The sequence below is a fragment of the Xiphias gladius genome, chromosome 1 (assembly GCF_016859285.1).
Source record: "Xiphias gladius isolate SHS-SW01 ecotype Sanya breed wild chromosome 1, ASM1685928v1, whole genome shotgun sequence".
NCBI lineage: Eukaryota > Metazoa > Chordata > Actinopteri > Istiophoriformes > Xiphiidae > Xiphias > Xiphias gladius.
The window spans coordinates 9,514,546-9,528,787 of record NC_053400.1 but is presented as its reverse complement, the minus strand read 5'-3'; the positions used below and the strand labels follow the sequence as shown (position 1 = coordinate 9,528,787).

The following is a 14,242-nucleotide window of genomic DNA, read 5'->3' as shown; positions in this document are numbered from 1 at the left end:
GAGCCAAGCACGTAAACTCTGAGTGCCCCAGGAGAGTTTCTGAGGGGCCAGCAGTAAAAAGTTTGGATTTGTGGTACACTGGCGGCTCAGTGATTAGCAGTGTTGCATCGTCGTGCTCGCATGGGTGTCCTCCCACGTCAAAAGACAAGCACCTTTAGAGTTTAGGAATACTCCTTGCTGCTCCTGGTGATAGGAAACATTTTCCATGAAAGGTAAGTAAAATATTATAAAGTGTTTGAGTTTCACTTGAGCCAAACTTTTAATACCCCACTGCCTCAGCAGAAGGTTGATTGAGTGACTTCCTGCTGCAGATGTGTAGAAGTGCATGAATAGCTGTGCTAAGAAAAATCCTATATGTGTAACGGGGAAAAGAAATGCTGACTGTATGTGCTATAAGCGCTCCATGGCATGGCACATTTTGCTAAGCCAGCAATTACAGCTGCGGAGCACCTGAGAGATCAGACGGTGGGAGTGACGCAGAAGGAGCACAGAGGGATCTTATTACTTCAAATGCCGCCTTGGAGCTATGAATGACTGGAGGGAAGGAGCCTGAGGATTTAACTAATAGTATCCTTGTCTATCCACTGAATGTCTTCATTAGCACTCTTACAATATTTGTTCCTGTACTAGACTTTTGGTACAACTGTCATCCAACCTGCGTTGAACAGTCTTAGTCAAACCTCCACCTCATGGTGGTCTTTACATTGGCTCTGTGTTCTCCAGTGGCACACTACTCTTTCTGACTCTCAATGAAGGCCTTGTCTGTGGCAGGCTTACGGTATGGGGCACGGCTAGAGTTACAAGTTTTGTAAAAGCCACCCCTTATGTTTTGCCACTGCGAGCCAAGGAATGTGCACGAAAGCATCACTGCTGAACAGCCACACTGTCAGGAAGGCCTACAGACAGCAGCACCCTTCCTGGGGTTTCTGCGGCTGAGTGGGAAGAAGAGTTTTTGGCTGAGCTGGGTGAAGGCGAGGTTACTCCCACTGAGCATCTGCCTGCTGCGCAGGATTTCTCAAAGCCCCTCTCAAATATGAGTCACAGTCTCGCTCTGTGCTGGATGTAAACAAACTCATCCAGGTGTGGAGAACTCACCCTACTGTATGTGTTGAGAGTATGACCCCAACCAGAACTAAAAAGGATGATTTTGTCTTCAAATTTAAAAAGGGGCAAAGGATAGTTACTGAGCTAACTAACAGCTAGTTTTCATATATAGCTTGTGGAAGAGATAACAAGAAACAATGCTGAGTATCAAATTTCAGTAATTTTAAATTATTGATATGATATGAAAGTTTAACTGAGAGAATACAACAGCTGGAATTGCCGTGACGTGGTATGCTAAAGAGAAGAAATATCACTCTGTCGGAGTTCTTGGACCTACAGAAAACACTCTGTCCACTCACAACTTTACAGCGGTGTTACAGAGTGATGCTTCTTTTACCTCATATAAAACAAGAAGTGTTGTAAGTTCAGCATCAGCTTAGGAGACACTGGAATTTCCTAATTTACTAAAACCATCAGAAGCCAGGTTCTTAATCTTCCAAATCTTCACTGAGCACCTTGTGTTGAGAAAAACCTCTCTCTCTCACACACACACACACACACACACACACACACACACACACACACACACACACACACACACACACACACACACACACACACACACACACACACACACACACACACACACACACACACACACACACACACTTTCTTGCATCACAGTCCTTATCTGAAAGAGGAACAGAGAGCTTTTTGTTCAATATACTGTCAGCTGTTAGTAATCATTGCTTTGAACTAAATTACATGTGCAGAGTAACTAATTCTCACTATAGTGTGTTGACACAGGTTCTGGATTACACTGTCACCTTAAAAAGCCTATGATGTAAACTTTGGCATGTCTAAGCAACCTCTGCTTAGTCAACAGTCTAAGAAGAGAGACAACAGTCTTTCTGGTATGTGTGTGTGTGTGTGTGTGTGACTGTCAGTCAGTCTACAGGACCACTTTTCAAACACTGAAGTTTTCAAATATTGTAAATGAGCCAAAAGCAGAAAGACACATTTTTCAAAAATCCTACAATTTTATCCCTCCCACTCATATCGCACACTTTACCTTTCTACCTTCCCCTCTCTGTTTCACTCATCATTTTTTCAAACCTGAATGCATTTCTGCAGAGCTTGAACATCAAACAAGCACACAGGTTTTAAGTGCTCTGATAGCTCTCGAGTGAAAGCCAATCATACCCTGTGACATACAGTCGACCGCACACCATCTCACTTCCTTGGCAACAGTGACTCATTTCCCTAACAACGGTGCAAGGACAGCTTCATAAAAAGGGAACCTACAGCCACTGCACAATTAGTTACAGATGGATGTTGTTATGAAAACAGCCACTGATTTAAGGTATGTAAGGTCAAACTGTGATCTACAGCATACAACAAACCTAACAAACAAAACACCCCTGGTCAATATCACTAAAGCGTTAAGTGTTAATTTAATGTTTACATTAAGATTAATTACAAATCCTGCCAATTTAGAACAATTTTGTTTTTAGCCAGAGCCCGAGAAGAATGAAACCAATTCTTTTGAAAAACAGAAATGTCTGACTAATGAAACTATAATGAAAAGTCCATACTTAACAACCATATGCATCACCCTTCATTAGTCAGATTCCATTCTTTTATTATTATTATTATTTTTTAATATTTAGTCTGTCTGCCTTTATTTTTGATGATAGACTCGATCCTCCTGGGCATAGATGATACCAGTCTTGCACAAATAAGTGGAAAGACGTTCTGCCATTTTTCACAAATGATTCTTATCAGTTGCTCTTTGCTAGAGGTGGTTTGTTGCTCTACCTTCTGCCTTAAAATACTCCAAAGGTGTCCTATTGGGTTCAAGGCAGGGGACATACTTGGCCAGGTCATAGATTTGACTTTTTTCTTCTTTACAATTGATTTTTGCAGTGTGTTTGGGATCACTGACATGTTGGAAAATTCCTCTCCTGCCACGCTTCTTGAGACTGGGAGTCATCTTTTCATTCTGTATTTGGGTAAATAAACTTGCATTCATATTGGCGTCTAATAATGTCTTCTCCCCTACACCTTTTGCTGTCATGCAGCCCCATATCAGGCAGTTCCTTACAATTTGAAGCCATGTTGCATTAGACACAACCCAGGCCAAAGCTGTGGTGCTCACAGGTTATTTTCTAACCTCGCTCAAACAATTAGCTTCAACTGGAAATCATGTGTACTCACTTTTGTTGCATTGATTTTCTAGTTAGTATTTTCAATGTAGTCTATCTAATTGATTTGTTTTTAATTGAACGTTATATCAAACACCATACACGTCAACTTAAAAATAATAAAATTATTGTAAGATGAAACAGTTTTGATTTATTTAACGGTAGCGATATTGGACAGGGGTGTACTCGGTTTTCCTGTGTACTGTAGTTAGGATAGATTAACAGAGATGCAGGTAAGAACTAAAAATTTACTACTGATTTATGGGCACATTGTTTCTGTCCTTATAGCTAAAGGCTATAAAAGTGAAATCGTTTTCTCTGAGAAATGACCTCTCATTTCATTTGTACTCATAATACATAACACAAATAGCTGTTGGTCAGCCAAAACTTTATTGTATAATCCTTATGTCAACTACAAGACAGGATAGTATCACAGGAGGGGCTAGCTAACCATACCTCATTGATGGAATAGCATTCTTTTGACTCAGTGCGGCATCCAAGCCAGAAGCTTCGAGTCCCTCCATTGGACCACTGCACCCCAATTGGTGACAGTAGCGGCCCGTTTGACAGCCTCACAAAGGACGCAGTGAGTGTGTGTTGTGTGACACAGCAACAGAAAGCAGATCTCTGAAAAGACACTGGTTGCCATAGCAAGGTCAAAAGAATGCAACAGAAAAAGTGAAGTGATTCATTTTGTTGTGATTTTCTTCAATAAAACTATTCCCATTACACAAATAGATAAGAGTCTACTTGTCAGTGTCATCCACACCACTGTCATCTCTCTATAAAAAGTGAAGGCAGGTCTACAGATGAATGCTAATTCTACAAGAACAAGAGGAATAATTTATCCGCTAACAGTGATAATTGGTTACCAAGCACACTGTCTGACATATACACATTATACGAGAGTCAACATGTGTGTGAACACGGTTCACAACAGACAACAGAGAGAAACAATAAGATGCACACACCAAAGTAGCAGATTTGGATTCAGTCCAGGGACCTTGTTGTCACAGGCCACGTGTCTAGATCACTAGACCATCACTGCCAGCAATAGACACTAAACATTTACCATGTTCTACATACAGTCAGTTAAGTACTGTACTGAAGTCAGAGAGAATAAATTACCTAGTGACCTTTAAACCATTATGAATTATTGTGGTGGTAATTAGTAAGTCATGGTGAGTTTAGAAAAGGGTGAGTTATTTTAATTAGCCTCTTATGCCTTTAACACCTGGTCAACAGCAGCAGAGTTCAAGGGATAGAAATGAGCAGTGACAGTCAGCACAGATCCAAACTGGATCTGAACTCTTGACCTTTTGGTTCATAGTCAGCATCTTTACCCCTAGATCAGCACTACTGGTAAACTGGGTGAACTTTGGTTTTCAAAACCCTAAAGTCAGAAGCAACAGAGGTCTATGAGAATGAATGCAGCTGAAGTTCAAATATTCACCAACATTTAAATTAGCTTAAGCTTAAAGAAAAATAACATGATTGTGATCAACTAAGAAATGTTCTCTGAGATTTTCATGATCACCATCAAGCATTTGGCAAGTTCGGACATGTTGTTTATTACAGTACATATTATGCTTAAATATGTATTATCACTGTGTTTTAAATTCAAAACTTTTTACAACATTTTATTTCCAGATGCAAACAATTTATAACTCAATCTTGGCAGGATTTAAACAAATACCTTTAGGTGTTTTGAGAGTGAATTGATTATGCAAATGTTGAAAGAAGTAGAGTGAGGGACGTAAGTGACCATTGGTTGTATTGAAACAAAGTTCCGTCACATATTGCAAGATGTGTGTTGAAAAGAATGAAGTCTCTACGACCTTCCGGTGATTTTTGACAATTTTTTAAAGTTTTGAGTACTGTATTGCTAAATTTTTGATTACTCGTATATAAACCACGCCACCTTTGATCAACTGATTTTTCACGTCGACTTAGACATGACATTAGACCATAGATCTTGTCATCTTAGTTTCAGAGAAAAGCACGCAGTCAATTATGAGATATAAACGTTTTGAATTTTTGGCGCCTCCCCTAGAGGCTGAATGACCCAAGACTGTGCAGAGATAGCATTTGACTAGGTTAACCAAATTTGGATACAATAGTTTGGCTTGCTCAAAAATTGAGAAGGGTATTTCTCTGTACTGCTGCTAGGCTGTTCAATGAGCGTGGGTCACAGAAGCTTTGACAGCACCTCTCCAAATTAAGATATGTTTTGGAACATATTGGACCCAACAAAACAGTTGGATAGAAAAATGCTGAGACTGACCCATTGCAAAAGGTTGTAAGATGTATTCTAAAAGAGACAATCAATGCTGCCACATCTCCTTCTTTAGACCACATTAAGGTGTAATTGGAAGAGGAGCTGGGCTCGCAAATATCAGAAATGTCTGTCAGTTAGTAACTGGTCTGGTTCATTCCTCATCAGTATACATAGGGTACGGGTTATTAAGCTATTAGTACTTCAAAGGCTCCATTCGATCAACAGCAAATTAGCAAAACTCTGTTCAGGAGTAGACAAGAATTGCTTAATGGAGGCCTGGTCCCGGCACCTACATCCATTTGTCGTGTCAGAAGTTGAAGGATTTTTGGAAAGAGATTTCTAATACCCCTTTAAACTGTATCTGGCACAGTTATTGATCCCAGCCCTTTGACAGCCATATTTTGGATGGTCCCCGAGGACTTAAAGATCACACTAACCGAGCTATAGTTGTGACCTTGCTCAACAACTGATTCTCCTCAAACGGAAAAAGACTGCTCCACCACCCCATAACCGCAGGCTGGTTGATGTAATGGCACACCTCAAACTCAGCTGAAGCAGCAAGGTATATATACAGTTAGGGTTGCATTGTTTTCATTATTGATCAATCTTTAGATTATTTTTTCAATTAATTGTTTGATCTATAAAATAAACAAAAATAGTGTAAAAATACCCAAAGTGACCAAGGTGACATCTTCAAACGTCATCTTTTGTTCAACCAACGGTCAAAAACCTAATGATCTTCAGTTTATAATGATATTTGACAAAGAACCTGGAATCACAGAATATTTTTCCCACTGTTTTTCATTTTCAAATGACTTAAACAATCAGTAATTGATTATCAAAATAGTAGCTTTATTTTTTTTTTTTTCTCTCTTTTGGTCAATCAACTGATGGATTAAGCAACTAATTGTTTCAGTTCTACATACAATATGTGATATCTTATCTGGTGCAGTTTGAATTGTGCAGCCCTACTGCCAGCCAGTCTCTATCCAGTTGCATCTTTCTCTTGTATCTTAGGGTCTCCACTGTATTCATTTGATAGGTCATCTACCAGCTCCTCTTCTCAAACACAGAGCCAATCCTGGCTAATCACTCATTAACCAGCCGAGCACAATGAGCAGCTTGTTGAAGTAGCAAAGTGCCACAAGCCTCCCAATGGCATGCAAACACTACACATTTCTGAAAGAGCGAACGCACATACTCATACAACAATACAAAACACCATCAACCAAGAGCAGGCCGCTGTGGGCCAAATCAAATAATTACGTGCATCACACTTATTAAGCTCTACATGAGAAGCTGATGCTTTATCACCTTTCTTTGCAAGACAAAAACAAGTGATATTAGAAATATCTTCTCAAACATTAAAACTCACCAAAAATCAGAGTTCCAAAGATTCTGCGTCCCTGAGAGCTGTTTTCCTGCCGTACTGCAAATTCCTCTTTTCATTTAGTGTCCTCAGTTACTAATGTCTTTCACAGGTAAGCTGTTTTTCAGTTCGAAAGTGAGTTCCACAAACTCAGCGTCTCAATGGCTCTTCTCCAGATGGGGTGCTCTCATAACCATTACATAATGTCCTTGAACCACTGCAAGCAACATAAAAAAAAAACACTTAAATTGAAATGGGGAAAAAAAGAGAGAGAGCAAGACACCCACACATGTGCACCATCCACGCTCAAACAAGCATTCACAGGAGGCATGCATCGTCTCATACTGGCTGCAGGGTATTTCAACATTCGACACGGTATTCGATCTAGACCTTAGACACACAAAGTTATTAATATGAACTCATGTAGCTCAAAGCATTTTTACTGTCAACACATTATGTCACGCCAGTGCATCATAGGCATATTATGCAATGTTTAGTATTCTGAATGTATAATTGATTGTATCTTTTTGGTTATAAATAAATGATTCACTTTGAGTGTATGCTGACACTGAAATACATTTTATCACCAAACTGCTGAAAGCAGAGTGTAATTAGTGTTTTCACAAAGGGGTTGTGGGCAGAGAAGGTGCCCAGGAAATGGAAAAATTTAACAGACAATAGAGTGAAGAGGCATTTTTCTCTAATGACACTCCAAAACATCCCGTCTTAGCGGCACCGATCCTCTCCAAATGGCAGAAGTAAAAGAGGGCACGGCTTTTTATGGCTGCTAAAGAACTTTCTTGAACAAGATATATTAGCAGTCTTGAACAAATGTGACCGAATATTAGAGGCTAAATGATGTCAGTGGAACATACAATAAAAATTTAATACCTGAGTTAATATACCAACAATCTATACACAAAGAGTGCGACAGCGCTACCATTTTTAAAGCATTGCTAGCAAATTTTGAAGCACATGCCTTTGGAAAAAATGAAACTGTAGATCAACTACACAAATTTCCACAGACCTGCTAGGTCATAAGAACAGCACTTCAACATAACGCTCAGATGCGTTCAGCTAAAATGTGTTGGAAACTGTAAACAAGGAGGCCGCATATGAACATGAATTGCCAGAATATTTTGAACGTAAACCATAGAAACAAACATTTGCAAACGCAGCTCTTGGTGTGGGCCTACATAATGACACAATATATATATTCATGTAAAGATAATCTTGCAGATCTCATCAGTGCTGGTCAGATCGCACGTGAGTATTTTTATCGACGATATCAGTTTTGTATAATAATAATAATAATAATTATGAAAAGAAATTTAGCAGCATTCTCCCTAACATGATGCACTAGGAGTTTGATAATGGAGTAGAGTCTGCAGCGCCTCCTAAGATGAAGCTTGTCTAGGACGTGCAGAGTTGCATAAACAAGTTCAAATCAGAGCTAATAAGTTGCCAAAAGCAGATTGGCAGAACGGCTGGAGGTCATCATGTTAATGGGATGATGATGCACAATTGTAATTGGAATCTCGATGATTCACACAATAACCACATTTGTTATACAATAAATAAAAGTAAAAACAACAACGTGGACTGGTGTTTTGCAGGTTGCCTTAACATCTTTTAACTTTAACTGAATGATTTTCAAAAGCCACTTTCATTCAGGTTTGTCTACGTCTGCTTGCAACAGCGATGTGACTATTGGCTAACTGGGAAGCTGACCTAACCAATGTGTCTGCACTCGAAGGACCCCCAGACACAGGGAGAACATCCAAACTCCACACAGAAATCCACTCGGCCTGTCAATTCAAGGAAATTGACTAACCAGATGTGGGACCTTCCAGATACATGTGTGTTTAGACTAAAACCCCTCGTCGCACCTTGATTACAAACAAGTGATCTCAATTCAACTTATACGTTTTTCAAAAACAGCTTAACTGCACCAGTGATGATTTATGTGTCATAGTAAACGAGGAGAATATTTGCCATCAATATTTTTTTTTTTTTTTTTTTTTATAGATTTAGTTAAATTTGGTTAGATTCGGTATAAATCCGGCAGGGCACATCAACAGACAGTCAGCATGTTTTAATCAGTGTAGTTTGCAGGGTTTTAGTGTGGGACTTACTGTTTGAGCATCATTGCAATGTGTGGTGCCAAGTTTTACCACAGTCAGTAATGATTTTATCAAGTTTACGTTGCTGATTTTAGCAATATAAATTTGCCTGGTTGAAAAATGACATAATCTTGTCCTTCAAAAAAGATCAGATGGAGACCTTTGAGCCCTAAGTGACTTTAGGCCTCCTTCTTGTGTTCATTATTTTTCTACAGTGGGGAAGTTTCCAACAATTTCACAGCACAATATGAGGGAATTCCTGGGAGCCAGAAATGGAGAGGCATCGAGCCAGTAAAGATCATCTCCACCCAACACTCTTAGCTTCCCACACTTAGACCAGAAGGTGCTGAGATGAGGTTAGGTTCACTTTAAATAGATTCTTACATTCTTAATCAGTGCAAAAACAATCCGGAGAGTTTGGTGGTTCCAGTGAGCATGGCAGTAAGTGGCCTGAATCACTGACCAATGATCTGGTGACCAATGTTTTTGCTCTGTTTTTATACCTGGATTTACATTCTTTCCATGTTTAACACTGTGACATGTTGTCAAAAATATATCATTATTTTTTGGTGATGTTTGAAGTTGACCATTGTGTCTACTTAGCCAAACAACAACTACAGTGTCACAAAATCACTTTTTTTTTACAGGTAACATGTTTTATGTCATAATTTGCATGAAAAAAAAACAGCACGGGAAAAGATAAGAGCATTCATAACATTCATGGCAAGGAGAAGGTTAAGCGCTGATCTCTGACTCCAAGCACCAGAGTCAAAGTTAATGGGACTAATTAGTCCCCAGTGTGTGTTCAGGGATCTGCACGCTGTCCACCGAGAGGAACCCTTCTCATTTCAAGCCTGAGGAGGGGAGAGAGCAGAGAGCCTGCTCAAAAGTGGATGAGAGAAAGTGAAGATGAAAGATGAGAGACAAAGAGAGAGAACATGGAAGAGAGGGGAGAAGTGGGTGAAATCATCAGTGTTATGAGTGGCTAGAAGCATTTGGAAAACACCATGGGGTGTAATGAAAAGAGAAAAGCCTATTATGTGAGCAGTCAGACTGCGTGTTTGTGTGTGTGTGTGTGTTTTTAGAGATGACAGACCTGGATGACACTTCTCTACTGAGGCAGAGATAGGAGGAAAGTCTCCAACAGTAGAAAGAGGTTAAGTAGGTTTTTCCTGACACACACACACACACACACACCTTCCCAAAACTTTCTAAAAGACACAAATAAGGTACTGCCTGACACTTTCCCATGATTGTACAGTTCCTTACGATTAAGTCTTATAGAAACAGAAATATTTCTCGTACCTTTATAAAAGAAAAAAAAGGAGCTAGTTAGCTGCAGATTAAGAATGATACTGAAAGCAATACAAGAAGAGAGTATGTGTGTCTCTCTGACTGACAGATGGTGTCAACCCCAGTTCTAAAGAAAACCAGCTAGTCACATTCACATTTCCTGTGGAGGTTCTCCATATTTCCTGCGTGCATGTATTAAATGCATGTGTATTAGCAGATTTGTGTATGTGGGTGTGTTTGGGTAAGCTACACAAGTCTGCAGCACTCTCTTTAGTGTCAGAGATGATGTATAACACAACAAGTTTGACCGCTAATGACTACGGTGGAAACGTGGCCAAAGCCAAAAGGATACAGACTGATTAAAACCATGCCTAAATAAATTCACATTAGTCCACAAAAGCCAAAATGATCTGATACATTTAGTCCCAGGGACTGCAAATGCATCACTATTTTTTACCATGGATGGGACATAACAGTGTAAGCAGTTAATGTATAACCTAAAAATGAAAGATTCTCTAAAATGATTGCTCAGTCTTACACACAGACCCCTGAAGGTACAACCTTACTTTGGAAAACACTGCTTTCTGCTGCGTACATGGTCAGCTGAGGCTGCATGACAGAGGGAAAAGAAAGAAACAAAAAAAAAACAACAACTCTACCACTGGTTATTAAGAGACTCGTCACAAAACAACGATGAGGATAGTAGACTCTGTCATCACGCTGAACAGTACAGATCTGTTCCTGGGTTTTTGGTTTCGTGGGAGCGTGTGTGCGCGCGTCTATGGTGCACAACCCTCAACAGTCGGTCCCTGTCCACATCCATCAAACTGTAAAATCAATCAACTTCCCATCATGTCAGAGTGAGGTACATCACAGCAACACAATGGATAATTGCACACCAATGGCAAATGCCAATGTATGTGTCACAATTTAGATTACAGCTTTCCTATGAAAGGGCCTGGGCATTGCAGCAGTGCATCGATCCACCGATCCATGACCAAGAATTTAACCCCAGCCAACTGCGGTGCCACTTTGTAGTCTTACATACCTTTTATACTCTTAACAAACCAGTTCCACACCCCAAGGTCCAGGTCTGTTTGCTCTCTCAACTGATTTTTAACCTTATGCACTTCTTTTCTTGCTCAGAGATATTTGTGACAAGCCCGTTTTGTTCTACTCATTATTTAAAACACTTGGCTTTACTATTTTATGCTAGATAGATAATTAAAGCATTAACGCTCTGTCCTCATCACAGAAAATCAGCTACTAGTTAACCAAAAAGCTACCTCCATTTAATAGGGCAAAATTGGCAAAGAGCTCAGTGATGTAATCACCCAAATAATACAAAACCCACACACGTGCCACATCTGTCATGCTCATGCAGATGGTGACGCTATGTATGCTCCATATGGAAAGAAACATGAGGCCAAATGTATCTACGCGCACTGAATTATAGTGCCAGGAATCCATTTACCATCCGATCCCAGGGTTTACACATTTATCATACTCCCATTCTTTGCAAACATTGAACAAGGAATTCAGTTTACAGTGCAAACAGCAATAGCTATTAAGCTTTAGCAAACAGCTTTAATCAACAGAACTACACTCATATTTTCCAGTGGAGAAACAAAGTGCCATATGATGTTTTCACAAGATATTTGCACAGCTACACAATCTTTGGTTGACACTTAAGCTACATGATGATGCCTTGAGAAGTCCACTTTAGGAAAGGTTACAGCCAAGGAACTGCAGTGAAGAATCATGGCCGAGTTTCAATGAGGAGTGAAATACTCACATTAACATATGATAATGTTTACAATATTATCGCAGATTATTTGTACTATATATTATGGCAAAGAGTGGATTCAGTTGAAGCAAATATATTGTGTTGTGGTATCATGACGTGAATGTAGTCAGCTTAATTGATGTATTCGCCTAATAAGAATAAAAGCAGTAGTTGGCAATAGATGGATTCATTGTTTGTATGTACACGTAGCCAATGTATGGTTGGTAAGCAAAATCCAACCGTTACAATCTCTGCTCCTAAACTGATGTCTGTTAGGTGGGTTTCTGCATTCAGTGGTGTCACATCAGCTATCCTGCAGCATTACATGCATGCAAAATGCAGCACACCGCAGAGTCAATAAAAAAAACAAAAACACTGGAGGTTGACAGTGACTTCAGGCGCCAGTTTGGCCCATTTGGTGAACAGTTAAGTTTTAAACTCCACAAGAGCAAAATTAGCCCTTACTGTATTTACCTTTGAGCTAGCCGTAAAACTATGGCTCTGAGTAGAACTAGGGTTGACACCATCTGTCAGTAGCCATAACAAACAGCATTCCAACCAATTCAGGACTATTTCTTCGTTAGAAAGTAGTTCCTATGAAAATTGGTGACAGTAAGGTCAACAGTTTTCATCAACGTTTTTCAGCGCTATGAACATCACTGACAAAATTCAGGCCAACCCCATTTCGTTGGGATTGCAGTAAAGATCTGAGACCGTGGGCGAACAAAACCAAAACCATCAGCCGCTGTAAGTGAGATCTTTTTTTATTTCCTGAATGATTGAACCAGCCATTCAAGTTTAATGATCTCTTACTTTAAGTTTCATTAAAAGCAACTGACTTTGCTTTCTCAACACCATCTCATGAGACCGCTCCATAGTATTAGCAACAGCTCCGTGGTATGAATTGTCAGTAATTGAAAAACCGGAGGCGACTGCATCTCTTTGAATGGCACATTCAAGCTCATGCTGTGTACGAGTTCTTTGGGTATAACAATGCTGACTTTTGAAGCTCTTAATATCTTGAAATAAAGCCATCCGTGAAGCAAGGACTGAAGGACAGACCAGCAGTGTAGCAGCTTATAATCCTAGGACATTTCAATTGTTCAAAATTTCTCGTTATTCATGGCATTTTTTTTTTTTTTTTAACAATCACTAGTGAATCCCATGAGCATAATGTTCAAGAAACAGGTACAAAGAGAGAAGCTCTTGCAAGTCAGCATCTTAGGACAGCGGGCCAGCAATTCTGCAGACTTGTAAAAAAAAAAAAAAAAAAAACATTTCCTGCTCTGAAAATATTTTGGGGTCAGCATTATTTGGAAGAACACCAGGTCACTTACAGAAGTCAACACAAGATGACCGGTAGACTTGCACAGGTTTCACTGCAGTGTCTGTGAACAGGCACATCCCAAAGAAACCATCTGATTTAAAAAAAAAAAAAAAAAAGTTTCAGAAAACACACACTGAAGCAACATGTAAGAGACTTGTCACGACCACATAGGCTACACCAGCGCAGTTTCATTTAGATTCTGCTCAGTCAGGGGTCATTTCTCTTTTAATGCAGACAGAGGAAGATACATGAGGCACTGACAAGCCGCTGACTTACACCCCAGGTCAAAGTGGATACCTGCCCGCGGTGTTCGCCGACTGCTGACAGCCCAGACAAATTATTTACCCCGCGAACACTTCGACGGACAAATCCTCGACCGAACTTACGGCGAGGCAACACGCGTATTCGGCCCCGACGCTCCGGCGTCAACTTCACGGCACCTCGATGCCAGCCGGCCGCCGGGGGGGAAGCCTCGGTGGCCGGCTGTAGCAAAGCCCCGACATGCGGAGCCCCAACATCAGGGCTCCGCACGGCACGGGGAGCCAGGTGAGAGCGCGGCATGAAAAAAAACCCACGTTTTACTCCAAACTCTTGGCCAAAAAAACAACAACAAACAAAACACACAAAAAAAAAAACGTACGCACATGAAGGAACTTTGACACAAATCGAAAGCTCTTCACACGGGTAAAAAGTTTCCGGCTCCAAAATACGCCTGTTACCTGTTTGTGTTGTAGCGGAGCGGCAATTCACCCTCCCCGAGCACGGTGCGGCGAGAACCGGCGGGGTCTCAGGTTGTGGGGTCTGACGAGAGGTCGCCA

At 40.3% G+C, this 14,242-nt stretch overlaps 1 protein-coding gene across 9 annotated transcripts in view; it reads right to left on the bottom strand.

Moving 5' to 3' along the window:
* The window catches only part of adcy7 (adenylate cyclase 7), a 57,712-nt gene that overhangs the window by 43,311 nt on the left and 159 nt on the right, over positions 1-14,242 (bottom strand). Inside the window, exons 1-2 of one of the 9 annotated variants that reach the window (XM_040125884.1) lie at positions 14,144-14,242; positions 13,435-13,515 (exon numbers count right to left, since the gene is read on the bottom strand). The exon at positions 14,144-14,242 is cut by the window's right edge and continues 28 nt beyond it. The exons of 6 other annotated variants lie outside the window; for them this stretch is intronic. The gene's annotated coding sequence lies outside the window, so the exon portion shown is untranslated. Of the gene's footprint in view, positions 1-6,901; positions 7,077-13,434; positions 13,516-14,143 lie in introns of those variants that run through there. 2 more of the 9 variants (XM_040125866.1, XM_040125875.1) reach the window with 2 other exon arrangements.